The sequence below is a fragment of the Dipodomys spectabilis genome, unplaced genomic scaffold (genome assembly GCF_019054845.1).
Source record: "Dipodomys spectabilis isolate Male_0828 unplaced genomic scaffold, ASM1905484v1 ptg000488l, whole genome shotgun sequence".
In the NCBI taxonomy this organism is placed as follows: domain Eukaryota; kingdom Metazoa; phylum Chordata; class Mammalia; order Rodentia; family Heteromyidae; genus Dipodomys; species Dipodomys spectabilis.
The window spans coordinates 36,389-64,197 of NW_024871165.1; the positions used below are offsets into that span (position 1 = coordinate 36,389).

General features: G+C 38.2%; 1 non-coding gene across 1 annotated transcript; it reads right to left on the reverse strand.

Annotated features, from left to right (window-relative positions):
* Positions 1 to 8,058: 8,058 nt before the first annotated feature.
* Positions 8,059 to 8,165, reverse strand: LOC122098734. Its single transcript, XR_006145799.1, has one exon. It is a non-coding gene; the product is annotated as a U6 spliceosomal RNA (small nuclear RNA).
* Positions 8,166 to 27,809: the final 19,644 nt, after the last annotated feature.

The following is a 27,809-nucleotide window of genomic DNA, read 5'->3' on the forward strand; positions in this document are numbered from 1 at the left end:
TGCTTTTATTTTGAATTCTTTTATCCATTTGCAGTTGATTCTGGTGCAGGGCGATATATACAAATCTAGTTTTAGTTTAATAGGTGTTTAACCAATTTTGCCAACACCATTTACTGAGAAGGCTGTCTTATTCCACTCTATGTTTTTTGGCCCTTGTCAAAGATTAAGTGGCTATAGGTCAGTGGATTCATTTCTGAGTCTTCAGTCCTTTTCCATTTGTCCTCAGGTTTGTTCTTGTGCCATTATCAATCTGTTCTTATTACTATGGCTTTTTAATAGAGTTTGAAATTTGGAACTGATATTGCTCCAGCACTGTTCTTTCTGCTAAGGATTGACAGACCTACAGCCAGCATTAGAGTTAATGGCAAAAAGTTAAAATCATTTCTTACAAATTCAGGAATGAGATAAGGATGTCTTCTCTCTCCACTCCTCTTCAACTTAGTATTCGAATGCCAGCTGGGGCAATAAGACAAGACGCAAACTTAAAGGGGATCTAAATAGGGAAAGATGAAGTAAAACTATCCCTCTTTGCAGATGACATGATCTTGTATTTAAAGAACCCCATGGACTCCACTCCCAAGTTACTTGAGCTGATCAGAAACTTTGGCAAACTAGCAGAATATAAAATTAACCCTCAAAATTCAATGGCTTTCCTGTATTCCAATAACGATAAGAGTGAGGCTGAAAATAAGAACACAATACCTTTTTAATATCCTCCTCCCAAAATACCTAGGAGTTAACTTAAGAGGTGAAAGACCTCTATGATGGAAACTTTAAATACCTGAAAAATAAAATTAAAGCAGAACTAAGGAAGTGGGAAACCTCCCACGCTCCTAGATTGGGAAGAGTAACATCATAAAAATGGCAATACTGCCAAAGGCTATATCCAAATTCAATGTGATACCTATCAATATCCCAATCTCACTTTCAATGAAATAGAAGAAGCAATCCAAAAATTCATATGGAAGAATAAAAGACACTGAATAGCAGAGAGGATTTATGTGATTCTCATTTGGTATTACCACTTTCATTCTACAAAGTAATCTATGGATTTTAACTTTCTTCCCTCCCTTTGGATAAACCTCACAAAAACCCTGCCTCTAGCTCCCAAGACACCTAACTCTTAGGTCTGGACAATTGTTCCTAGATAGTGAATTACTTAATTGTATTTTGAACGTATAAAACATGCATATAAAACTAGCACATTTTGATCTCATGAGAAAACTGCCTTTTCCCTCTCTCAAATTCATTTCCTGATAGGCATTTTTAGAAAGAATATATTTTCATTTTTAGATGAAAGTATTGTAGGAAACTATGTTCATAATCTGGCTCCTCCTGCACCTCAACACCTAAACACAAATTTCACAAAGCATTTATAAGAAATGATACAAAGACAAAACACTGTGAAATGCTCAGATGCAGAAAGTTTTACAAAACCCAGAGTATAACTCTGCTGTCTGAGGCAGGGGCTGTCTGTGTAAATTAACAAACCCCAAAAGAGCAGCCAGGAGTACCGGACATGAGTATCCCTGGCTGATACTCCATGGACAAGGAGCATGGAAGGGCACCCTGAGCCTACAGGAGAGTGTCTGGAGGAAAGTTTCCTTGCCAGCCTGAGTACAAAAGTTAGCATCAACCCACCTGGGCCTGTATTTCTTGTCTTCTCCCCAGAGCTGAGCACAATCGTCCCCTGCTCCACAGATGATACTGTACAAGCTGATCCCCAGAGTGGCTTCTGTTTTGTCTGCAATCCTTTCTAGGTGGGTGCTCTCCCACTCCGCCGTGTGTGTGTGCTCTCATGGACTGATCCTTAGGGCCCAGGCCCATGGGGCTGGTGGGTGCTAGATGTGGGTCAGTGGCACTGTGTCATTCACGCAGCAGCTTCCTTAGTCCAACAACAGGTACACCCTGATATCCTCCCCTAGTCTCAGGCGAGATGCCCAGAATCACCCGAGTTGGGCAGGCTGCCACTAGGATCCTACTTCATCAGAGGGACCAGGATGCCAGATGAAGTGGCTGCTGCCTCAATTAGTAATTATTTTATGGAGCAGTTATAAACAAATTGACACACATTACTGTATGATATATAATGATATATCCTTGAGTCTCTAGTCTACAAAACCATTGAACTTGATACTAGCAAGAATGGATTTTATTGTATGCGTTTATAAGGCTTAATGGCAAACTGAAATAAAAGTACAACAAAACTCTTTTTTTTTAATTTGATTTTATTTTATTTGTGAACATACTGTACAGAGGGGTTACAATTACATGGGCAGGATAATGCGTACATTTCTTACCAAGCATTGCAGCCTCCTCCTTTGGTTTACCCTTCACATCCCTTCCCAGCCTCCCCCCTCCCACCCCAATCCCAATCCTTCTCCTTCCTCCCCTTTCCCCCCCCCCCCCCCCGCACCGACGTTGTAAAGCTCGTTTTGGACATGACAACTTGTACTTCTCATTGTTGCAACAGGTCCACCTGTATCCTTAAACAACTGGTTTTTCCCCATCTCCTCCACAAGTTATACTGACATCAAATATAGTGAAAGCAGGGGTTATACTGTGGGGGAGGGACATACAAAGCAACAAAGAGATAATCTTATAAAAGCGTTAGAAACACATGCATGAAAGAAAAAAACATTAAAATACATATCTAAGGGTTCATTTTCCTGACATCACATTATCTGACCTTTTCCGCTTGACTCATACATATACTAGATATTGCAAATAAGGGAAACCATGGGTCCTATGTTTCTTTGGGCCTGGCTTACTTCACTTAATATAATTTTTTCCAAGTTTTTCCATTTCTTAACAAATGGGGCAATGTCATTCTTTCTGATGGAGGCATAGAATTCCATTGTGTATATATACCACATTTTCTTGATCCATTCATCTACTGAGGGGCATCTGGGTTGGTTCCATATCTTAACCATGGTAAATAATGCTGCAATAAATATTGTTGTGCTGGTAGCTTTAGTGTGGTCTTGTTTGTAAACATTTGGGTAAATGCCCAAAAGTGGGATTGCTGGGTCATAGGGGAGTTCTATGTGAAGTCTTTTGAGGAACCTCCATACTGCTTTCCAAAGTGGTTGAACAAGTTTACATTCCCACCAACAATGAAGTAAGGTTCCTTTCTGTCCACATCCCCTCCAGCATCTGTTGTTGTTAGAGTTCTCCAAAAAACACATTCTTAAATCTCAGAATTAAAAAAAATTGTATGTAAGTAGTGCAAATAATGTTTACTAGAATAGTAAAATACACACAAAAATATTACATTCGTTACATTCAAAAGTAAAATAAGTAAGTACGGAAAGAATTCCTACTGGATAAAAAATATTACAGTGTTTTAACAGGTAGAAGTGATATAGGTTATATGTTTTGTTTTTATAAAACTTATTTATATCTCCCTTTTCTGTTTAACTTAGTGAAGAAAAACGTTAGAAAGCAGAAATTATATGTGACACCTCTTACTTCCAGTACTACGAAGGGGAGTGGCACTTCCTAATGGGAGTCCTGGGATGACACCAACACCAAGTCTATATAGACCCATCAGAGGTCCCTGTGGTGATCCTGAGGGGGAATCTGGGACACCTCACTGCTGCTGCAGCAGGTTCAGCACTTGTTGTGGTGGGCTGCATCCAACAAGGCTCCATCTGTGACCAAACCAAGCAACCCAGCCTCAGGTGCCAAAGCCAGGAGGTAAGGCAGGGCAGACCCCAAGTCCTGCATTCCATCTGTGTGGCCTACACTGCCAAGGCCAGACCCATGCCTGCTTTGGATCCCAATGAGGGTAGGGGATGACGCCATTGCTGCCAAAAGGAGCATCCCCGGAATGGCACCCAGAGCTGTATCCATGTGGACCAGATGGACAATGGAGGAGGCTACACAGCAAAGCCAAAGGGGCTTTGGGTCCCCAGTGCTGCAGCTGGTGCACTGCAAGTCCAGGCTCCTCTGGCACTGATGGGCATATGCAAGGGTGGCTCCATACCTGAGACCACAAGGAACAGAAAATGGAGGTCTATGGGGATGCTGAAGGGGCTCCAGGGTGCTGAGCTGCCACAGCTGTCACAAGCCCGCTGGCAGAGGGGTCAGCACACGACTCTAGTCTCCAGAATGCCCTAAAGTCTGAACCAAGGCTGGGCTGCCTGGCCCCAAGGGGGTGAACTGTCCACCAAGCCTTCCTTCTCCTGTGGACTGTGCAGTGTACAAACATGGTGTCCTCCACCCTACACCCATGGGGGCAGGCAGTGACCCCAGAACAGTCTCACTGGGATGGCACTTGAACCCAGGACCACCACAGACAAGTACCATCACAGCTGACAGAGGAGAGGGCAGCAGTGGCTCAACTTCAGCCTCATGGCTGCCAGCTCCTGGGTGAAATTGAGCAAGTGAGACTGGGAAGGGAGGTGGGCAGGGTGGGCAGGGCTCATCTGGCAATGCTGGGGACCATGCACACACAATCCCTTCACTGCACATCCACCACAAGGGAGGGGGCCCCACTTGAGGAGGCACCACACCCACAAGCACTACAGAAGTGGAGGTTCACGTGGTAACATAGAAAGGGCTCCAGGGTACAGCCTTGCTGCTGTATTGAACAACTGGCAAAAAAAAAAGGAAAAATGACCACTAAAACTTTTCATCAATGATAATCTATTATACTTTAAAAACAGTTTTACTTTCCTCTTGTCCTATATTTTTGCATGGGTCCCTCTGAATTAACCAGAAATCTCCAGGATTTCTTCATGCACAGTAATACAAATAAATATAGCTTCTATTCTTTTTTGAATTAAGGGACGTTGCATTTAGTTCTTTCCCATGTTTGATTCATGAAAAAGAAATCCTGAAGTGTATCTGTAAAACACAAAGCTCGAGTTACCCAAAGAGAAATAATCACATGATTAGTGGGTCAGATGATATTTCATCTTTGCATTTCTTTAGAAAACTGCATACTACTTTCTACAACGAGAATATTAACCTGTATTTTGACCAAGAGAGTACAAAATTTCCTTTTCTCCACACTCTCACAACATTATTACCTTCTGAGTTTTTTAAAGGGCAGGTTTTTACTATGAGCAGTACCCCAGACTGGCCTTAGAATCAAATCCTCTTACTCCAACCCCCTAAATGCTTGGAATTACAAGCCTTTACCACCACACCTGGCTTCTTTGATTTTTTTGATAAGAGTTATAATAATTATGAAGTAGTATCATAGTAATTTTGAGCTGCATTTCTCTAATGACGTCTGTTCAGAAAGCATTAAGCCAGCATAGAAGTGGTATTACACACAACTTTGTGATTTTCAGGGCTTTTTGGAAAGCATGTCTATTCAGAACTTTTGTCCATTTTAAATCAAGTTTCTTATTTATCTCATCTTTAATGTCTCTATACAAAATCAATACTTAATTCAATGTAGTAGAAAGGAAAAATTAAACAACGCCTAACATTTTTCAATTTTCAATAAAATGATATTGCTTAAATCATTTTCTGTTTATGCTTGAGACTATATAACTCAATTTGGGTAGACCTTTTACAAAACTTCATGTACATTATTTATTTTATGTTGATTGCTCTTTCCAAACCCTGCGTGTCTAATTTTGGTTCTTTCAGTCTCATGTAGTTGATTTCAAACTGAAGAATAAATGGAAGGAAACAAACAAAAAAATAGAGTTCCTCTCATCTGATGATGCCTCTACAAGAATGAGGAAAGAGTTCATCCTGCTAAGGATCTATGATAGGATTTCAAAAAGATAGTTCATTCTTCTAGGTTTTCCCTATCTTTGTGATGTACCTTAAATTATGTAAACCAAAATATACTGTTCAGATACGATTATGTTTTATCAGTTTTGTACATTTTCATATGGACTTCACATCTGTCTACAACATTCCTTCTTTATAATGTCCCTGATATTTTTACACTATCAAAACATAAGATAACCATTTTGATTTACAGCATGAGAAGTTATCCACCTGGGTTCCTTGGAAGCAGAGCATTGTCAATAGGTAACATTACTTCTGGTTGCTCACTACATGTAATGGTTTCTGTAATACATTTTATTTAGTATTTAAAAAACTGTTGGCTAACCTCAAAGCTCATTCATAGAAGTTTATGTTAAATTTTTCACAAGTTTTATTTCTCTTAATTCTTAAGATAACATTTGCTATAATGCTAATGTTATTACCATTTTAGTGTTGGGAAAATTGTAATTAAAGGCACTAAGTGAATGGCCCAAAGACACACAGTGAGGAAGGAAATGAATCAAAGTTTCCAAAAATCTTTCAGCAATTACAGAAAAGGTAGGTAAAATCTCACCATTCTCTTACACTCTAAATTCAATATTCATATTGCCCAAGAAATAATAGCATAGCAATTATTCCCCATGATGATTTTTTCTGTCACAATTTGACTTCAGCACAGACTGTGTTGGCGACATTGCGTTATCATGTACATAATTGAGCTTATAAATTGATTTTCAAAGACAGCCAAATTTCTTCTGTCCTACACTTCCATTTTCCTTTTAAAAAAGTACCAAAACATTTAAATATCATCACTTTCTGTCTTTTAAGAATCCAAAAGAGAAATAAATTCACATTTAATTTAATAAATTCACATTTACTTTTAAAGCAAAGTGCTTTAAAAGTAGGAGATGATAATAACAGGCCCCCATGAAGTAAATTTTCTTCTACTTTTAAAATTATTCTGACAGCCTTGTGCTGGTCACACCTGTAATCTTGTCTACTTGAGATATCTACTCAGGAGGCTGAGATCTGTGGAGAACAATTGGAAGCCAATCAGGACAAAAAAATATTTGAGATTATTTTTCAAAAATTTTAATGAACTAGCAAAGAGCCAGGAGTGGAGATGTAGCTCATATAATAGCTCACCAATCTAGAGAGGAAAGGCCTAGCAAGACCTTGAAGCCCTGAATTCAAATTCTGATCACACCAACACGTGTGCACTCATGCACAAACACACAGATTTATTCATAATACCTTCATGTCAGTGTTTTGCATTAATTTATTTGTTAACGATATTATATGGGTAAAATAAGGGAAATGAACTCTTCAATCTCAGAACATTTTTATACATTTTTTTATTTTAACAATACTGCACAGAGGGGTTACATTTACATGAGCAAGGTAATGAGTACATTTCTTAACAAGCATTGTTACCTCCTCCTTTGTTTTTCCCCCACCATCCCTTCTCTCCCACCTCCACAAGTACACTCCACTCCTCCTCTCCCCCTCCCCCTGCCTAAATTGTACAATTCATTTTTCAACATAGTGTCTTGTGCATCTCATTGTTACCAAGGGTCAAACCGTATCCCTATTTAAGCATTTTGTTTTTTCCTTCCCCTCCCCAAATTAAAGAAACGTATATACAAGATGTAGGCGCACCAACTTCAAATATAGTGAAAAAAGGGGTTATAGCATGGTTGAGGAACATACAAAGAAACAAAAAAATCACATCATATAGTATTTGTATGTTAGAAATAATAACAAGATAGAACCACTTGTGTCCCTATCTTGGGGTTCATTTAGCTTAACATCATCTTATCTGGTCAAATGCACATAGCTTTTGACATTTTATGATAATCCGGGACATATATTAGTTATTGAAAATAAGAGAAACCATGGGACCTATGTTTCTTTGGAGTTGGCTTATTTCACTTAATAAATTTTTTTCCAAGTCTTTCCATTTCCAAACAAATTGGGGGATATCATTCTTTCTGATGGAAGCATAGAATGCAATTGTATATATTTACCACGTTTTCTTGATCCATTCATCTACTGAGGGGCATAGGGGTTGGTTCCATATCTTAGCTATGGTAAATAATGCTGCAATAAGCATAGTTGTGCTGGTAGTTTTAGTATGGTCTTGTTTGTGATCCTTTGGGAAAATGAACAAAAGTGGAGTTGCTGGGTCATAGGGGAGCTTTATGTGAAGTCTTTTGAAGAAACTCCATACTGCTTTCCAAAGTGGTTGAACACGTTTACACTCCCACCAAAAATGGAGTAGGGTTCCCTTGTGGCCACATCCCCTCCAGCATCTGTTGTTGTATAAATATGGATTGCCTCATGAATTTGCGAGTCATCCTTGTTCAGGGGCCATGCTAATCTTCTCTGTATCATTTCAATGTTAGTAAATGGGCTACCAGATTAAGCACAGAACATGTTTTTTTTCCGGGGGGTCCGGTCGTGGGGCCTGTACTCTGGGTCTGGGCGCTGTCCCTCAGCTCTTCAGCTCAAGGCTAGCGATAGCTCTACCACTTGAGCCATAGCGCCACTTCCAGCTTTTTTCTTTTTGTTTATGTGCTGCTGAGAAATTGAACCCAGGGACTCAGGCATGCAAGGCAAGCACTCTACCACTGAGCCACCTTCCCAGCCCCAGAACATTTTTTATATAGAAAGTGTAATTGATTTTCTTAAACTAGACAATTCCACAAAAAGTAAGTTCAAAAGAATTGTCATGAAATTTTAGAATCATGCATTTCTTACATAAGCACACATTTTTGATGTTGGCATCATTTGTGGAGGGGAAAGGAAAAATATTTAAATAGGGATACAGGAAAACCAATTGCAGCAACGAAAGGAACTTTACAACTTTGGCATCTCTACTATGCCATACCTGCAGATTGTAATTTGATTGCTTATTTTGAGGTAGTATCACTATGCTGGGCCTGCTTGGACTGTAGTCCTCCAAACACAAGCAAAACACATTGCACCCAGCAAATGGTTAGAGTTTCTGAAAAGTCTTTTTTTGTCTGGGCTTGCCTGGAAATGCAATACTCTAATCTCTGTTTTCTAAGTAGATAATATTACAGGATTGAGCCACTTTATCCAATAAAAGTATACAATTTCAAGATATCTTGATATTGCCTATATTTGTGCTTAACATATATAGCTAACCTTAATTTTCTCCCTCTTTTGTTGAGTAATCTGAGTTGAAAATATTGATTTTCTTGATATACATGGCTTTGTTTTGGATGGAATCCCCTCACAATTCAAAAAATCTCCCAAAAAGTTTATATCAAGAATCACGGAAAAGAAGGCTTCCGGTTGGGAAAAACCCCACTGATCCTTAACTTATAATTGCAGTATATTTATAGTGTTAGTCAATGCTTTTGAAGAATGAGAAGAGAAGGAAGGCAGAAATGTGAAAGATGTCAGGTCTCTGTAGAATTTCTGTAGTTGTCACTTCATGTTATCTTCTTCCTTAAAACTTGATTTATTAAGACCCTCTGGGTGGATATTGGTTGGACTGATTGGTAAACTTACCCAAGAAATGAAGCTGATTTTAGAAGGTGATGATTTGGTAAATAAAGGAATGATGAGAATGAGCACAGATATTGTCACAGAATGAGCCGGCAAGGTTCAATTGCTGAACAGCAAAACAAAGCAGCTTCAAGTCCGATGATCGACATTGAAACATATATAGATAGATGCATATATGTATACATATACACACATATGTGAAAAAGTAAATATCCAGTAGAATACAGAGAAACTTGGTGTGACAAGTATTAAACTATATCAAACTGGTTGTAGGAAAGGTACAGTAAAATATCAATTGTTTAGCATAGATTTTGCATAGATTTGTAAAGGATGAAAATTTTTCCTTCATTTTATACTTTACAAATATCCTTAGTATGTTTTAAGTTTTTTTTTTATATTGTAGTTGGAGCATCTATACAATGTTGAGAATCGGCATTACATAAAGTATGCAACATGAATACGACAGCCTGCATAGGAAAGTTCATTAGATTCTTATTTCCAATTAACCAACAGGAGAAATGGAGTTCCAGGTCAGATTTTATGTAGCACACTGGCCTTGAACACAAAAGCACCATTCAGGCCGTGAGTTTAAGCTCTAGGATCTACAGAAACAAAAACACAAAATACAACTTGGAGTTAGATATTTTATAATGAAGCATTTTTATATACTTTACCTTGTTAGAAAGACTAGATTTCTGTGTTAGCTTTATAACCTACCATAATAAGTGATATTGTCCATTTAATAAGCAGAAAGGCTTACTCAGATTTATAAGTTTGAAGGTTTGAGTGTATGTTCAATTGGTTTTATGGCTTTGGTGGCCTATGACAAGACAACGTCAAGGTGGGGAGTATGTCAAAAAGAAATGTTTTTGACCTAGAATGATTAAAGAGAAAAGAAGAAAGTAGATGACAGTACATGTTCTCATAGGTTTCACTCTGAAGAACTTAATCTCCAAAAGAACTATTCAGGTATTCTCCACAGTCTGGGAGGAAATGATAAGTCATTTTTCTTTAACACGTAGGTCTTTCTGGGGCATTCTAAATTCAAATGGCAACACATTCACCAATGATAATGACTTGTCCAGGGGTTGAAGCAACTAGATATGTCTACAAATTCTAATTAGATCTCAGCAGACTAAATATCTTATGGAATTCCTATTAAAATATTTTCTTGCATACTTACTGGGTCTTCATACTACACATGTGTATATCTGTGTATATGTGTGTATGTGTGTGTTTGAATAAACTAATATAGCATTGTAGCAGATAAAATATTAGTGTGGCCTTTTTCTTCTCATACCATGAAAACCTGCCACAATTCCCAATCAAATTCCATCCAAGATCAACATTAATGCTGTTCCAAAAGTTCTGTATGCAAACCCATGTACATCTACTTCATTTAAGATGGCAATGGTGCATGAAAATGTTAAGTCTTCCAATTACATTGTCACCAAGGAAACAACGTACAATATTTCCTTTAAAAATATCTAGATTGGCTGGGCGCTGGTGGCTCACACCTGTAATCCTAGCTACACAGGAGGCTGAGATCTGAGGATTGCGGTTCAAAGCCAGCCGGGGCAGGAGAGACAGTGAGACTCCTATCTCCAATAAACCACCAAAAAACCGGAAGTGGTGCTGTAGCTCAAGTGGTAGAGCACTCGCCTTGAGCTGAAGAGCTGAGGGACAGTGCCCAGGCCCAGAGTTCAAGCCCCACGCCCGACAATATATATATATATATATATATATATATATAGAGAGAGAGAGAGAGAGAGAGATTGTAGAACACTTTAGCCAGAAAATTGAAGGAGTATACTTCATAGGATTTAATTTAAATATTTAGTCACTGAAATGGATATTCAATATCCACAACTTAGAGCCCTTTTAAAATACATAATTGCAAACCTCATCTATTACCATCTTCCGTGAAGACAGTCCTTGCTGAAAACGAACCAAATGTGGTAAACCAATTAAAATGTACGCCATTGTCAAATGCTGTTGTTTTAAATCATAGAAGTGACAGAGCAATTAATGCCAGTGAACAGCTGGTTCTAAGGAGTATGGAAAGTGATTACTTTGTACTCTAGGTGGAAAACTCCACAGATGTTTCAGATTGTGCTTCATTCTAGGCATTTGTGGGATACATTTTGGAAAGCACAATGAATGAAAGCATGTTGTTTTATAAAGATTTGCTGGCTGACAAACCAAGGAATGAAAAGTTATTGAAATATTTCAAATGAGAAGACTGACAATAGGGTGGGTAAGATGTGATATGCAGCTTTAGATACACACTGAAGCAAACCAAAGAATAGGAATTTTTTTCCTTAACTAATGCTTTCTGGGTATATTGTGCTATACACTATAATGATGAAATGATCATTTCTTTGGAAAAGTCAGGAAAAAAAACATTGTCACCTGTTGAATTTCTTTTTAAAGTGAATCTTAAATAAAAAGGATGAAGAAATTTAAATATGTTAATAAAACATTGTCAAGTTTTACTTTAATTTTTCAGTAAAAATTAAAACAAACTAACAGACTATTAGTCCATTAAGATTTATAAGTTTCCTGTCATATTTTATTTTCCTTTTGTTCCTCTTTTTTGGGTGATAAGATTATTTTTTTCAGAAAGGCAACCTAGTCTTAACCATTACCCAAAAAGTTTATGCTGTCATAGAATCAGAGAGTTTTATTTATTAAATTAAGACAAAAGTAGGCTCATTTTATGCCAACTGAAAATATAAACACCAAAAACATTTTTCACTAAAAAACCACTCATAAAAAACCATGAGGATTTGGGGGAAGATGGAAGACGAAAAGCTGGAGGGTAAACAAGCTCTTGCATAGAAAGCAGTTAGTGTGCCATCACAGTACAGAGAATTTGGCAAGAGAGGGAAAATCCAGGCAAGATGACAGACCTGAGCACTTGCCAGTAGCCACAGCTGTGGCATCAGTAGGGACAGCGCCAGTGGCTATAGCCACCATATCTACAGAGAGAGTCCACAACAAAGGCCCCAGACGAGGCCAGTGAGCATATTCTACTCAACACCAGCAAGAACTGACAAGGAGCAGATATCTTCATCCTGCAGATCACAGACCAGAGACGACCCAGGAACCAACAATCCAGCATGAGTAGAATCCTGACATCCTCACTCCTCAGGGAGCAGAGGAGGGAAGGCCTCCCCTCCCCCACCACCAGAGATCTCCATCTATGATACTGTGCTACTCAGGGCTGAGCAGATAGCTCCAACTCAGGCTTTGGAAGAAAACAAAAGAGTCATTTAGCAGGTCATAGGAAGTAGACATGACCTGCCAGGGTCAGCTCCACCCAGGGGAATGTCACCCCACCCAGCCAGTGGTAGCTCTGTCCTCAGAGGAGTAATTTCCTTCACAGGGTAAACAAAACTAAAGGCTGCCCCTCATTAGAGTAGCCTAGACAAACAATTGAAGCTCAGTAAACATAAACCCTGAGAATGGGTTCCATGAGTATTTCAGGAGTTGCGCCTCAGGGAAAAGCTATTGTTTCCTAAAAGGCCTCAACCCTACCCAGAACCTAGACTCATCACAGCATCTTCACACTGGAGGAAACAGCCATCTCCCTCTTTTGTGATACTCAAAGCAGATCTCCCTCCCACTGAAATAGCCTGGGAGGAGGATCACAAAATCCTGAGTAAAGCAGAGCATTTTTCTGCCTGCCCAAAAATACTAACAAGAAATCAATCAAGCAAAACGAAAAACAAACACCACAAGCACACAAGCATAAGCAAGCATAACCAAGAGACTGGATATGGACACAGGGGAGATACAGTGTCATCCCATTACCCCCACCCAAAAAAAAAAAAAAAATCAAAGAACTCTATTTTAACCTTTTTTTCAATTTTTATTTTTTTAAGTGTTTGATGTTAATTTTTTCTCATATTTTTTATTTTTGGTGTGTGTGTGTGTGTGTGTGTGTGTGTGTGTGTGTGTGTGTGTGTGTTTAATCTCTTCTGACCTTTTGGTCCTTTTTTATTGTTTTCATTTTTTTCTCTCTTTCTTCTTTTTTTGTTTGAGTTAATTGCCGTTCTGCTCATCCCCAGATATTTACCTGTGGTCGATTATTAGACCTTATTCCCCATTGTGTTCATACTTAATCCAGAAATTTATTACTCTATTCAAAACGTCTTAGGCTTAACTTCTTTAATAGCAGTATTATCTCTTTATACCAATATAATTTTCAAGTAACTAATTTTAAAACTTTTAACTTTTTAGTTTTTCATGTTTCCTTTCTATCCGTCCTCTCATTTCATCCTTTCCTTTTCTTCTCTCAATATCATTTCTTTAAATTTACATAATTTTTAAGTGTTTCACTTCTTAAATTTAAATTTTTGTTTATCCATTTTTTTCTTTAGTTTTTAAAATCTCTCTCCTATCATTCTGTCCAATCGATTTCCCGCTCAGAAATTAGGACTTGGTTAAATTCACTCTTCTCTTACCTCTCCACATCCCTCTAATCCCATTTTTCTCCACATTTCTCCCTAAACCTAATAATTTCTGGTGTGTCAAATCCTTTTTGCATTTAGTAGCCCCTTAGTTCATGGTTGTTTGATGTTGAATAGATTGTATCTGATGAACTAGATTGTATCTGCAGACATTTTGACTGTGCAACTACAGAACTCCAGTTGATGCTTGCCTTAAAATAGTGTTCTAGCACAAATTGGTTTTACCTTCATACCAAATGGGCAAAACAAGCCAAAAAAACAAGAAAAATGGCAAGTCCGGGTATACGAATTCCCACTCATGATAATCAGGAAACCATTAGTTAATGAATAATGCAGAGAAGAGGTCCCAAAAAGCTCTACAAACACTCCTTGTAAACATGGTGAATGAATAGATTGAAAACTTGCAAAGGACTCTGTGAGTGTGATAGAGAGCAACAGGGGGCGAACCAATGATTAATACAGGAATCTTATGAACATGAGGAAGCTACTCAAAGATTAATACAGGAATTGCATGAACAGGTAGAGAACAGTGAAAGCAAAATACAGGAATCGCATGAGAAAGCTGAGATCAGTCAAAGAGAAAGACAGGAATTGCATGATTGTGAGGAAGCTAATCAAAGAGTAATACAGGAATTGCGAGAGAGGGATGACAATAGACCAAATCAATAAAGGCATTGATGGAATCTATGAATAGACAGTTGAATGAATTCAGAGGGGGGAATGCCCAATGGAGCCCAATAAAAGGAATGGGAGTCCTAGGAAACCATAAGGAATAATCTAAGTGATTTGAGAATAAAAACTGAACACCAAATTAAGGAAGTAAAGTTCATACAAGACCTAAAACAAAGCTCCAACAAAGAATTTGAATCCATCAAAGCCAAACAATTAGAAGGAAAAGAAATAAAAAACAAAGTAGAAAATCTTGACAGTCAGTTAGACCATGCAGAAGATAGAATCTCAGGGATAAAAGACAGCCTAGATATTATAGAGAAAGAATGTATAACTATCCAAGACAAATCCAAGAAATATGATAGATCTATTCAACATTTGGAAGGCACCATCAGAAGGCCTAACCTGAGGATAATGGGTGTAGAGGAGCACCTAGAGACAGAAGTTAATGGTTTAGAAATTTTATGTAACAGAATCTTAGTAGAGAACTTTCCAAACATGCAAAAAGATAAGCCTATGCAGATACAAGACGCTTTTAGAACCACCAAATCAGACTTACAAAAGATACTTAAAGATGTCCTACACATAGAAAACCAATAAGACCACAATAAAGGCCAAGAAACAGCATCCAAGGGAATAAAATTAGAACTCAACACTAAAAGCCACCAAAGAAAAGTCCTGTAACACATGGAGGCTGAACAACACACTGTTGAATCACCAATGGGTCATAGAAGAGATTAGAAAGGAAATGCAAATGTTCGTGATATTCAACAAAAATGAACACATAAATTGCCAGCTTCTCTGGGACACAGGAAATGCAGTTCTCAGAGGCAATTTTGTACCTCTGAGTTTCTACATCAACAAATTAGAGAGATCTGAAAACAACAATTTAATTAGACATCTGAACCTTCATGAAAAAGAGCAACAAAATAAACACCAATCCAGTAGATTGAAAAAATAATTAAATTTAAATCAGAATTAAACTAATTAGAATCCAAAAAAAACTAGAAAGAATCAACAAAACAAAGAGTTGGTTCTTCAAAAAGTTAACAAAAGTTGACAGACCCTTAGCAAATCTTATCAGAAGAAGAAGAGCACACAAGGAAATAAACTCAGAAATGAGAATGGAAACATCACCACAGAAACAACCAAGATACAGAACATTATAAGGGAATACTTCTCAAAGCTTTTGCTAATAAGTTTGAGAATCTGGTAGAAATAGACCTTTTCCTAGCAAATATTGACATGACAAAACTAAACCAAGATGAGTTAAACCAACTTAACAGACCCATATCAAGCATTGAAATAGAAACATCAATAAGAGTACTCTCATCTAAGAAAAACCCTTGACCAGATGGATTTACAGTGAAATTCTACAAGGACTTCAAAGCAGAGCTCACACCAATACTCCTCCAACTTTTCAATGAAATTGAAAGAGAAAGTGCACTACTGAACTCATTCTATGAAGACATCATAACCCTCATCCCAAAACCAGGCAGGGACTCATCAAAGAAACAGAACTATAGACCCATTTCTTTGATGAACATTGATGCAAAACTTCTCAACAAAATTTTGGCCTACCTACTTCAACAATTCATCCAAAAAATCATACAACACAATCAAACAGGATTCATTTCAAGGTTGCAAAGCTGGTTAAATATATGCAAATCAATTAATATAATTCATCACATCAACAAGAGCAAGGATAAGAACTACATGATTATCTCAATAAATGCAGAAAAAAGCATTTGACAAGTTCCAAAACCCCTTTATGATAAAGGTTCTGGAAAAATTAGGAATCCAGGGAACATTCCTCAAAACAATAAAGGCTATATATGACAAACCTACAGCCAGCATTATACTTAATGGTGAAAAACTAAAGCCATTTCCTCTTAAGAACGAAACAAGGATGTCCAATCTCTCCACTTCTCTTCAATTTAGTATTAGAATACCTAGCTACAGCAATAAGACAAGAGGCAATCATTAGAGGATCCAAATAGGTAAAGATCATGTAAAACTCTCCCTCTTTTCAGATGATATGATCTTATATTTAAAGATTCCCACAGAATCCACTCCCAAATCACTCATGCTCATTGAAAACTTTGGCAGAGTAGCAGAGTATAATGTTAACCCTCAAAAATCAACGGCTTTACTATACGCCAACAATGAGAATAGCGTGGCTGAAATAAGGAAAACAACTCCATTCGTAATAGCCCCACAAAAAATGAAATGACTAGGAGTTAGTTTAACCAAAGAAGTAAAAATCTCTATGATGAAAACTTAAAAAACCTAAAAAAGGAAATCAAAACAGAACTTAGAAAGTGGAAAAACGTCTCTGGATTGGAAAGATCATCATCATGAAAATGGCAACACTTCCCTAGGCTATGTACAAATTCAATGTGATAGTTATGAGTATTCCAACCTCATTCTTCAAGAAAATAGAAGAGGCAATCCAAAAATTCATATGGAACAATAAAAGACCTCGAATAACAAAAACAATCCTTAATAGAATAGTGCTGGAGGAATATCAATACCAAATGTCAAACTCTACTACAGAGCCATAGTAATCAAAACAGCATGGTATTGGTACCAGAACCGATCTCAGGACCAATGGAATAGAAGTGAAAACCCAGAAATTAACCCACAGACATATAGCCATCTAATCTTCGATAAGGGAGCTAAAAAAATAGAATGGAAGAAAGGAAGCCTCTTCAGTAAGTGGCTGGCACAATAGGTCAATCACTCATAGAAAAATAAAGCTAAATCCTTAACTTTCACCCTGCACCAGAATCAACTCCAAATGGATCAAAGACCTGGAGTCACAGCAGACACCCTAGGTCTCCTTGTCACAGGCCAAAATTTTCTTAATAGAGACCCAGAAACACAACAAATCAAAGAAAGGTTAGACAAATGGGATTGTATGAAATTGCAGAGCTTCTGCATGGCAAAGGATAAATCTAGCAAGATCAGTAGAAAACCCAAGGATTGGGAGAAGACCTTCACTAGCCATACAACGGACAAGGGTTTCATATCCAAAATGTACCAGGAATTCACAAAAGTAAATCTAAGAACAAATCCTCAAACAACTTCCCAATAAATAAGTGGGCTAAAGACTTAAAGAGAAACTTCTCTGAAGAAGAAAGAAGGATAGTCAATAGACACATGAAGAAATACTCCACTTCCCTAACCATAAAAGAAATGCAAATCTAAACAATATTGAGATACCACCTCACCACAGTTAGAATGGCTATAATCAAGAACTCTAATAACATCAGAAGCTGGAGGGGATGTGGACAGAAGGGAACCTTACTTCATTGTTGGTGGGAGTGTAAATTTGTTCAACCACTTTGGAAAGCAGTATGGATGTTCCCCAAAAGACTCCACATAGCGCTCCCCTATGATCCAGCAATCCCACTTTTGGGCATTTACCCAAATGATCACAAACATGACGATACTAAAGCTTACCAGCACAACTATGTTTATTGCAGCCTTATTTACCATAGCTAAGATATGGAACCAACCCAGATGCCCCTCAGTAGATGAATGAATCAAGAAAATGTGGTATACTTACACAATGGAATTCTAGGCCTCCATCAGAAAGAATGGCATTGCCCCATTTGTTAGGAAATGGAAGGCCTTGGAAAAAATTATATTAAGTGAAGTAAGCCAGGCCCAAAAAATATAGGTCCCACGGTTTCCCTTATTTGCAATAACTAGTATATTTGTGAGACAAGCAAAAACAGTCAGATAAGTTGATTTTAGATGAAATGAACCCCAAGATAAGGACTCAAATGTTTTTTTTCCCTCTTGGTATTGTTTCTAGCTTATTTATAAGATGATTTCTTTGTTGCTTTGTATGTCCCTCCCCCATGGTATAATCCCTGTTTTCACTGTATTTGATGTTGGTATAATTTGTGGAGGAGAAGGGAAAAACAAATTCTTTAAATAGGGATACAAGTGGACTCATTGCAACAATCAGATGTATAACACGTTATGTCAGAAAACAAACTTTACAACTTTGGTGCATGGGTTGGTTTTTTGGTGGGAGGGGATGGGAAGGGATAGGAAGGGGAAACAAAGTAGGGGGCAACAATGCTTGATAAGAAATGTAATCTTTACTTTTCTCATGTAATTGTAACCCCTCTCTATGTATTTTCACAATAAAAATCATGAAATAATAAAGTAAAAATCCATGTCAATTTTTTGTGTTGTTGTTGTTGGTCCTGTGGCTTGAACTCTGGGCCTTGGCGATATCTCTCAGCTCTTCAGCTCATTGATTCCACTGAATCACTTGAGCTACATTGTTGTTTCTACTTTTCAAGTGGGTTATTGGAGATAAGAGTCTTACAGACTTTTCTGCCCAGGCTGGTTTTGAACCACCATCCTCAATCTCAGACTCCTGAGTAGCTAGGATTACAGGCAGGAGCCCCCAAAGCCCAGATTCAAGTCAATTTGTAAAGAGCAAGCTTATTGAAACTTCTGGCTTTTTCCAATAAACAATCTTACTTTTTAGCATTAGTTTATAACTATGAGTTATTTTTAGATGTAACTGTAAAGTTTTTAATAGAAACAAACATAATTTTTACTATTGCTCATTATCACAAATCCCTTGTAATTGACTTTCCCCAAAGTCAATTATTATATACTAAATTACTCACTATTACATATCTATACTACATACAGTGTGAAGCAAAAATAGTTTGGACCATTGCATATAAATTATTAGATGGTATTTTAGCATTATAAATTTGCATCTGTGATTTTAAAAGAAGGAAATTGTAAAAGTGTAGTGTGTCCTAATTAATGCAAAATTTATAAGTTCATACAGACAAAATTATTTTCTTTCCACTAAAGGCTTTGAAGTAATACTATTGGAAATAGTGAGGCAAAAGGAGGAAGAATTCCAATCATGTCAAAGAATGTCTCTGTTATTCTGCTACCCCTTCCACTAACAAAACCTACCCGGTACCAGATGTCACAAAACTTCAAGTATCTCTCTTAGAAATCTATTTGGAAAAGTTCTAAATCACTGATTATTTATGTACTTTCTGTTATATGAAACAAAATATTGACATATAACAATTGAAATAAAATGCACACATACGTTGAAGTCACCACAGCTGGAAAAACAACCAACAAAGTAGAACTCCCCCAGGAACAAAAACATGTTGTGTCCGGTTGTTTTGAATCACAAAATCCTCAAATACATGTTACCCTTGAGTAGATCCATAAAGATAACTGTGTCTCAGAAGTACGGTTGTGTTAATTAGTAATTAAATTCATCTAGATGAACCTAACATAGCAAATCACGTGAATGGATCAAATTGTTTAAAACAAATGTGACTGTATGTGGAGTGAAAGCTGCACATATTTAAAAGAATAAAATAAAAATCATCACATACTTAAAAAATTCAGAAATGCAACCAATAAGTCCAATAGTATCCATATTAAGACCTAAATCCTACTGATTTAACAAGAACAAAATATGCAAATAATAGAATCTGAGCAGTGTACCTGAGTGTACATAATTTCAAGCTACTCCAAATTACACTTCGTAGAAGACTGAATGTGGGTTAATTAAAGGAAAACATCAACCCATGATATAAATGACATTAAAAATCTCATGAAAAGAGAGAAGTAGTTTCTGGAAAATACTATTTTAATAAGTGGTGGTCAAAATCTTTCTAGTGCAGACAAAATTGCATACCTATTTAGTTAGATCCAAAAAAGATCCAAGATACTCAAAGTGATTTGAAACTTTGGCAAAATAGCAGGATACAACTGTAACATTATTATGAATGTTGACTCTGGCATGGAATTAATTTCCTCTTTGATCTGACAAATGATTATATGAAAGAACAGAATTTCAAATAAATATCAAGACCTAACTAAACATATAATCAGAAAAGTCATCATGCAAGCCGTATTGCAACTGGGATAAAAGAAATACCAGTTATGCTGATTCTGTATTTACTGTAAATGTTGATTTTTTCATAAATTATTTCCTTTAGCTTGCATTTTTAAAATACTGTGTTAATAATGTATATCTTGGTGACTAATTTTGGATTCCTCCTTCAATTTAGTTCTGAGTTTAATGTCTAACTTCAGTTCCTAACCCATGAAATGATGTTGATTACAAAACAAATCTAATAACCCTGTTTTATTTATTTATTTTTTGGGGGGGGTCCAGTCGTGGGGCCTTAACTCTGGGCCTGGGTGATATCCCTCAGCTCTTCATCTCAAGGCTAACGCTCTACCACTTGAGCCACAGCACCACTTCCGGCTTTTTTTCCTTTTGCTTATGTGGTGCTGAGGAATCAAACCCAGGGCCTCTTGCATGCAAGGCAAGCGCTCTACCATTGAGCCACCTTCCCATCCCACCACTGTTTATAATACACAAAATCTCATAAGCCTGACACCAATAAGCATTGGTTATCATTTTGATATCATGGTCTCATGACTGATGAGGCTTACCTGCATGAGTATAGTTGTACCTAGATTCCTCAGCCTAAATTTAGCCACTGTTAAAAAATGTTTATATCTTTATTTGTCACCCATCGGAGATTAAACCTGAGTATAAACCTAAGAAATATGATAAGGTGAGAATTTATCTTTTCTAGATATAAAGTAAAAAAGATTCAGCATAGAGTAACTCACTAGTTTAAAGTCAACTTATTTCTCCAAAACTTTCTAAGCATTTCCTTACAATGTGTATTATTCTCAAGGGAATGAGGAATGTGAGAAGAGGACTAACCTAGCATTATCTTTAAATGCACATAATTTGGATTTATTCTTTATTTTGCTATAGGCATGTTTGATTTAAAAAACTGTTTGAATAATTGATTTCCAGGTCAGGTATAATATATCCTTGTTGCATATTCCAAAGTACATTCAGAAAATTCTATATAGCAATTAAGTAAAGAAAGTCCGGGCAGAAAATATGGCATCTCTATACTATGTGACACCCAATACTTAGGTATTTCATTATGTCCCCATTTAATGAATGTAATTGTTTAAATCTTCATCAAGTATTAATTAAACTCAATCAGTGTCCTATAAAATAATTGTGTATAATTTTATCCTAGAATCATTCAAGAACTGCCCATTCAATCATGATATACATCACATTCCATTGGTATTCATATGGATAGGAATGAGTTTCTTAGGATCTCCCACCTGCCATTTGGAGGTGGCAGGACCAGGATTCAAACTGTGGGCTCCAGCTCCCACCACTTCAACTTGAGGATAGGGAACTCACTGGTCTGTCCAAGAACATCAGCAAGAGCAGTGATTAGGCAGGTACCAATGGCTCTCAGCAGTCCTCCTTGATACTTACAAGGCTGTGATAGGAGGATCATGGTCAAAATCACCCTAAGCAGAAAAGTCCTTGAGACCCCTGTCTAACTTCAGTGCCAACAAAGCCAGAAGTAGAGCCGTATGGCTCCACTGGCAGAGGGCTAGCCTTGAGCAAAAGCAGGTCATGGACTGTGCCCAGATCCTGAGTTAAAGTTCTGGGACTGGCAAGAAACAGACATACACAACAATCTGTGCAGCCATCAAGCTAAAGCAGGTCACCCTTTTGTCCCCAACTCAATTGGACAGAGTTCCCTGTGAAAAGGGCTAGGGGGCCACTGTCATCTTGACTCCACCCATTCTGCGTGCATCACAGGATTCCAGCCACACCCCCATTATTTCATGGTTCTTTCTGACCAATGGGATACAAGAATTGTTGCCACTCCCAAATTCCATGCTGTCTGATAGATGGACTAGGCTCTGTTAGCACACTTGGAGGCTGAGATCCACAGGGGGAAAATCCGTCAACAGGAGCAGCAGGCCCGCTGTAGGCACCCGGGCCACCAGGCAGCTCAGTGCCAGACTAAGCTGGAGCCACAGGCCCTCTCCCCCATGAGCTGTCACCACAATATGTGTGGGGATGGGATGCGGGACATATGGGTATCTAAGAAGAAAATCTGCTTCATCCATGACCTGCCTGATGAGGTGGACTTCCAGAGTCCAGCAAGTGAGCTCCACCATGGATACAGCCAGCTGTCAGCACACATCTGAACCATCGAAGAGTCCCTTTTGGTGTGTAAAGAGCAGATGTTGGTCCTGCATGAGCTGTGCTGGGAGAAAGCCGAGTGTTTGCAGTGGCTGTCCCAGGAGAAGATGGAGGAGAGTGCTGCGGGAGCTGCAGTTGCTCCCAGCAGGGGAAGCCACAGACAGCAGTCTCCAGATGCTAGTACAGGCTGGTCCCCCCCACACCAACACTGCTTCAGATGCCTCAGGGCCTGTGGTGGGTGAAATGAGGGAGGAGCAGAAAGGTTTTGAAGAATTGCAACTTGAAGACAGCATGGAAACTGCCAGAGGAGAGGTCAGGGTTCCAGACCCCATAGTGGACTCCCTTAAGGAGCTTATCCTGCCAAAGATGCCCCACATCCAGATCCACCCACAGCTCCCAGGCTCAGGTGAGGAGTGCTCCCTCACTTTCTTCTGTAGATTGATGCAGATAATGACTCTCTATGTGACATACTGACTCTCAAAAGCCTTGGCAGCCACCAGAAGTAAGTGGCCAGGTGCCCTTCTCTCAGGACTCCATCTACCAGGTGATGGGAAAGTTAAACTGGGGGTCGGGTAGGGCATAGGCTGCTGGGAGTTGGCCCAAATTCAAGGGACATCTAATGGCCCGTTGGTGGCCAGGAAATAGGCCCATGTTATGCTTATCGCAATTAATAAATTGTTTACAAAGCAAAAAAAAACCCTCCAAGAACGATTTATTCTTCTAGTCCTGGGGCTTGAACACAGGGCCTGTCCACTGTAACTGAGCTCTTTTTTTATTATTGTAAAGATACTATAAAGAGGGTTACAGTTACATGAGTGAAGTAATGAGTACACTTCCTCTTGAACATTGTTACCCCCTCGATTGTTTTCCCCCTACCGTCCCCTCCCTCCCTACCTTCCTTGAGGTTCTTTTTTTTTTTATTGTGATTAAGTGATTACATAATTTCCGGAATTTCACAGTATAGTGGAATAATGATGCTCATTTAAAGTCACAAGTTCATTCTAACTTTCCTGGAGCAATTGTCTATCACAGTCTGTAACATATAACGGTGTTCACATGTTATATACCATATATGTGATCAGCAGCATGGGGATATTTAGTAGTGGTTCAACCAGATGAGTGGGAGTTCTTTGTTTCTTAAGTCCTGTTAGTTTTGTCGTATCACCTAACATTTTGGATTTAGCATCCACTTATCAGGGAGACCATGTACCATTTGTCTCTTCATTCTTGGCTTATCTTGCTCAACATGATTCCATCTAGCTCCATCCATTTCCCTGCAAATGCCATTATTTTGTCCTTTCTAAAGGCTGCATAATATTCCATTGTGTATAGATACAACAATTTTTGGATCCATTCAGCTGAGGTCGAGCATCTGCGTTGTTTCCATATCCTAGCTATTGTAAACAGTGCTGCAATAAACATGGAGGTGCACGTGTCCTTGTATATTGGTTCCTGTTGTTCAGGGTAGATGCCTAGAAGTGGTATGACTGGGTCATAAGGGAGGTCAATCTTTAGCTTTCTAAGGACCCTCCAGACTGCTTTCCAAAGTGGTTGTATAATTGTACATTCCCACCAGCAGTGTAATAGGGTTCCTCTTTCTCCACATCCCCTCCAGCATTTGTCGTTGGCTGATTTGTGGATGTGGGACATTCTGACTGGGGTAAGGTGGTATCTCAGGGTTGTCTTTATTTGCATTTCCTTCACCACCAGGCATGATGAACATTTCCTCATGTGTCTTTGCCATTTTTATTTCTTCATCTGAGAAGTCCCTCTTTAGTTCCCTTGCCCATTTAGAAATTTGTTTGTTAGGTTTGGGAGGGATTAGTTTCTTGAGTTCCCTGTATATACAGGATGTTAACCCCTAGTCTGATATATAGCTTAGTTGCGATAGATTTAGCTGTGCAGAAGCTTTTTATTTTAAGTTATTCCCATTTGTCGAGTCTCTCTCCAACTTGTTGTGACCCTGGGACTCTGTTCAGGAAGTTCCTTCCTGTGCCTATTAGTTCAAGTATCTCTCCTACTCTGTCCTGAAGTAGTTTCAGAGATTCAGGTTTAATGTTTAATCCATTTTGAGTTGATGTTGGTGCATGGTGATAGGCTGGGGTCCACTTTTAGTTTTCTGCATGTGGCAGCCCAGTTTTCCCAGCACCAGTGGTTGAAGAGGCTGTGTTTCTTCCATTGTATGTCTTTGGCTCCTTTGTCGAATATTAGCTGGCTGTAGGCCTGTGGGTTTATTTCTGGATCTTCTATTTTGTTCCATTGGTCTTCGGGTCTGTTTTTGTGCCAGTACCATGCTGTCTTTGTTATTATAGCTCTGTAGTAGAGTTTGAAGTTCGGCATGGATAGCCCTCCCATATTATCTTTATCCCCTAGAATTGATTTGGCTATTCTAGGTCTTTTATTGTTCCATATGAATTTTTGGACTGTTTTCTGTATTTCAGTGATGTACGTCATTGGGATTTTAATAGGAATTGCATTGAATTTGTATATTAGTTTTGGCAGTATTACCATCTTCACTATATTAAGTCGTCCTATCCAAGAGCATGGGAGGTCTTTCCATTTCCTAGTGTCTTCTGCAATTTCTTTCTTTAACTTTTTATAGTTTTCATTAAATAGTTCTTTTACATCTTTGGTTAGGTTAATTCCTAAATATTTTATTTTGGGGGGAAGTTATTGTGAATGGGGTTGCTCCCTTTATTTCCCTCTCTTCTTGTACATTGTCAGTGTACAGGAAGGCAACTGATTTTTGTGGGTTTATTTTGTATCCTGCTATTTTGCCGAAGTGATTTATGATTTCTAAGAGTTTTGGGATGGAGTTTTTGGGATCGTTAAGGTTTAGTATCATGTCATCTGCCAAAAGGGATAGTTTAACTTCTTCTTTCCCTATGCGGATCCGTTTAATGTCTTTTTCTTGCCTTATTGCCCTGGCTAAGGTTTCCAGGACTATATTGAAGAGGAGTGGAGACAGTGAGCCTCCTTGCCTTGTTCCTGATTTTAGGAGAATTGGTTGTAGCATTTCCCCATTAAGTATAATATTGGCTATTGGTCTGTCATAAATGGCTTTTATTGTTTTTAGAAATGTTCCTTCTATTCCTATTTTCTCCAGAGCTTTTAGCATGAATGAATGTTGAATTTTATCAAAGGCCTTTTCTGCATCTGTGGTGATAATCATGTGATTCTTGACCTTGGCTCTGTTGATATGTTGGATTACATTTATTGACTAATGTATGTTAAACCATCCCTGTGTCTCTGGGATGAAGCCTACCTGGTCATAGTGTATAATTTTTTTATGTGTTTCTGGATTCTGTTAGCTAGAATCTTGTTAAGGATCTTTGCATCTGTGTTCATCAAGGAAATTGACCTGTAATTCTTCTTTTTGGTTGGGTCTTTGCCTGGTTTGGGGATGAGTGTGATATTGGCTTCATAGAATGAGTTTGGGATAGCTCCCTCCTTCTCTGTTTCTCTGAAGAGCTTGAGGAGTATGGGTATTAGTTCTTATTTAAAGGTCTTATAGAATTCTGCTGTGAATCCATCTGATCCTGGGCTTTTTTGTTGGAAGACTTTTGATAGCTTCCTGTATGTCGTTACAGGATATTGACTTATTTAATTGGTTAACTTCTTTGCTCAGTTTGGGCAACTTGTATTTCTCTAAAAATGCATCCATTTCTGCCGGGTTTTCTTCCTTTAGAGAGTATAACTTTTGTATTTCTCTAAAAATGCATCCATTTCTGCCAGATTTTCTTCCTTTAGAGAGTGTAACTTTTGAAAGTAGTCTGTTAGAATTGTTTGGATATCATGGGTACGTGTTCTGATGTTTCCCGTGGCATTCCTAATCCTGTTAATATGGGTTTCCTCCCTTCTTTTTTTAATTAATCTTGCCAATGGGCCATCAATTTTGTTTATTTTTTCAAAGAACCAGCTTTTTGTTTGATTTATTTTGGTTATGATTTTCTGATTTTCTAATTGGTTAATCTCTGATCTTAATTTGGTTATCTGGCTTCGTCTAGTAACTTTTGGTCCCATTTTTTCTTGTTTTTCCAGCTGTTTTAATTGCAACATGAGATTATTTACTTGGTCTGTCTCCATTCTCTTGAAGTGGGCACTGAGGACAATAAATTTGCCCCTCAGGATTGCTTTTGCTGTGTCCCACAAGTTTCTTTGTGAGGTGTTTTCATTTACATTGAGTTGTAGGAAATGTTTTACTTCTTCTCTGATCTCTTCCATTACCCAGGCATTGTTGAGGAGTGTTCTGTTCAATTTCCATGTATTAGAGAAATTTCTGCGGTATGCTTTGTTATTGAAAGCTAGCTTGATTCCACTGTGGTCAGATAGGATACAGGGGATTATGTTGATCCCTTTGTATTTGCTTAAGTTCCTTGCATGTACTATGATATGGTCTATTTTGGAAAAAGTTCCATGAGCTGCTGAGAAGAATGTGTACTGTGTTGTTTTTGGGTGAAATACTTGGTAGATGTCAGTTAATTCCCCTTGAAGTATGGCCTCACTTAATTCGGTATCTTCTTTGCCAATCCTCTGGTTGGTAGACCTGTCCTTTGGTGAGAGTGGTGTGTTAAAGTCTCCTAGTATTATCTTATTGGGATCCATTTTATTCTGTAAGTTTGAGAGCATTTGTTTAACATATCTGGGTGCACCAATATTTGGGGCATATAAGTTGATGATGGTTATATCCTCCTCTTGGTTTGTTCCCTTTATTAATATGTAGTGTCCGTCCTTTTCTTTCTGTACTGATTTTAATGAAATGTTTATTTTGTCAGATATCAGGATAGCTACGCCTGCTTTCTTACTGGGGGCATTTGATTGGTAGATCCTTTTCCACCTCTTCACACTGAGTTTGTATATTTGGCCTAGAGGTGGGACTCCTGAAGGCAACAGATGGATGGGTCTTGTTTTCTGATCCAGTCCTCAGTTCGTTTTCTTTTAATTGGCGAATTCAGCCCATTTATATTAAGAGAAAGTATAGAGAGATGCATTGTTGTCCCTGCCATTCCGTTTTCCTAAGTTTTTCTTCTTTCCTTTCCTCTTGTGCTTGCTCAGTTAGACTTTGAGTAATGCCTGTTTGGGGCAGGTCCCAGTTCCCGGTTGCTTTCTTCAGGTTGTGTCCCCCCTTTTAGAATTCTTTGTAATGCTGGCTTAATGTTTATGTATTCATTTAGTTTTTCTTTGCTATTAAAAGTTTTCAGTTCTCCATCGAATGTGAATGCTAGCTTTGCTGGATATATCAGTCTCGGTTGGCAGTTATTGGCTTTCAGGGCTCGTATGGTGCTTTCCCAGGCTTTTCTTGCATTCATTGTTTGTGTGGAGAGATCTGCAGT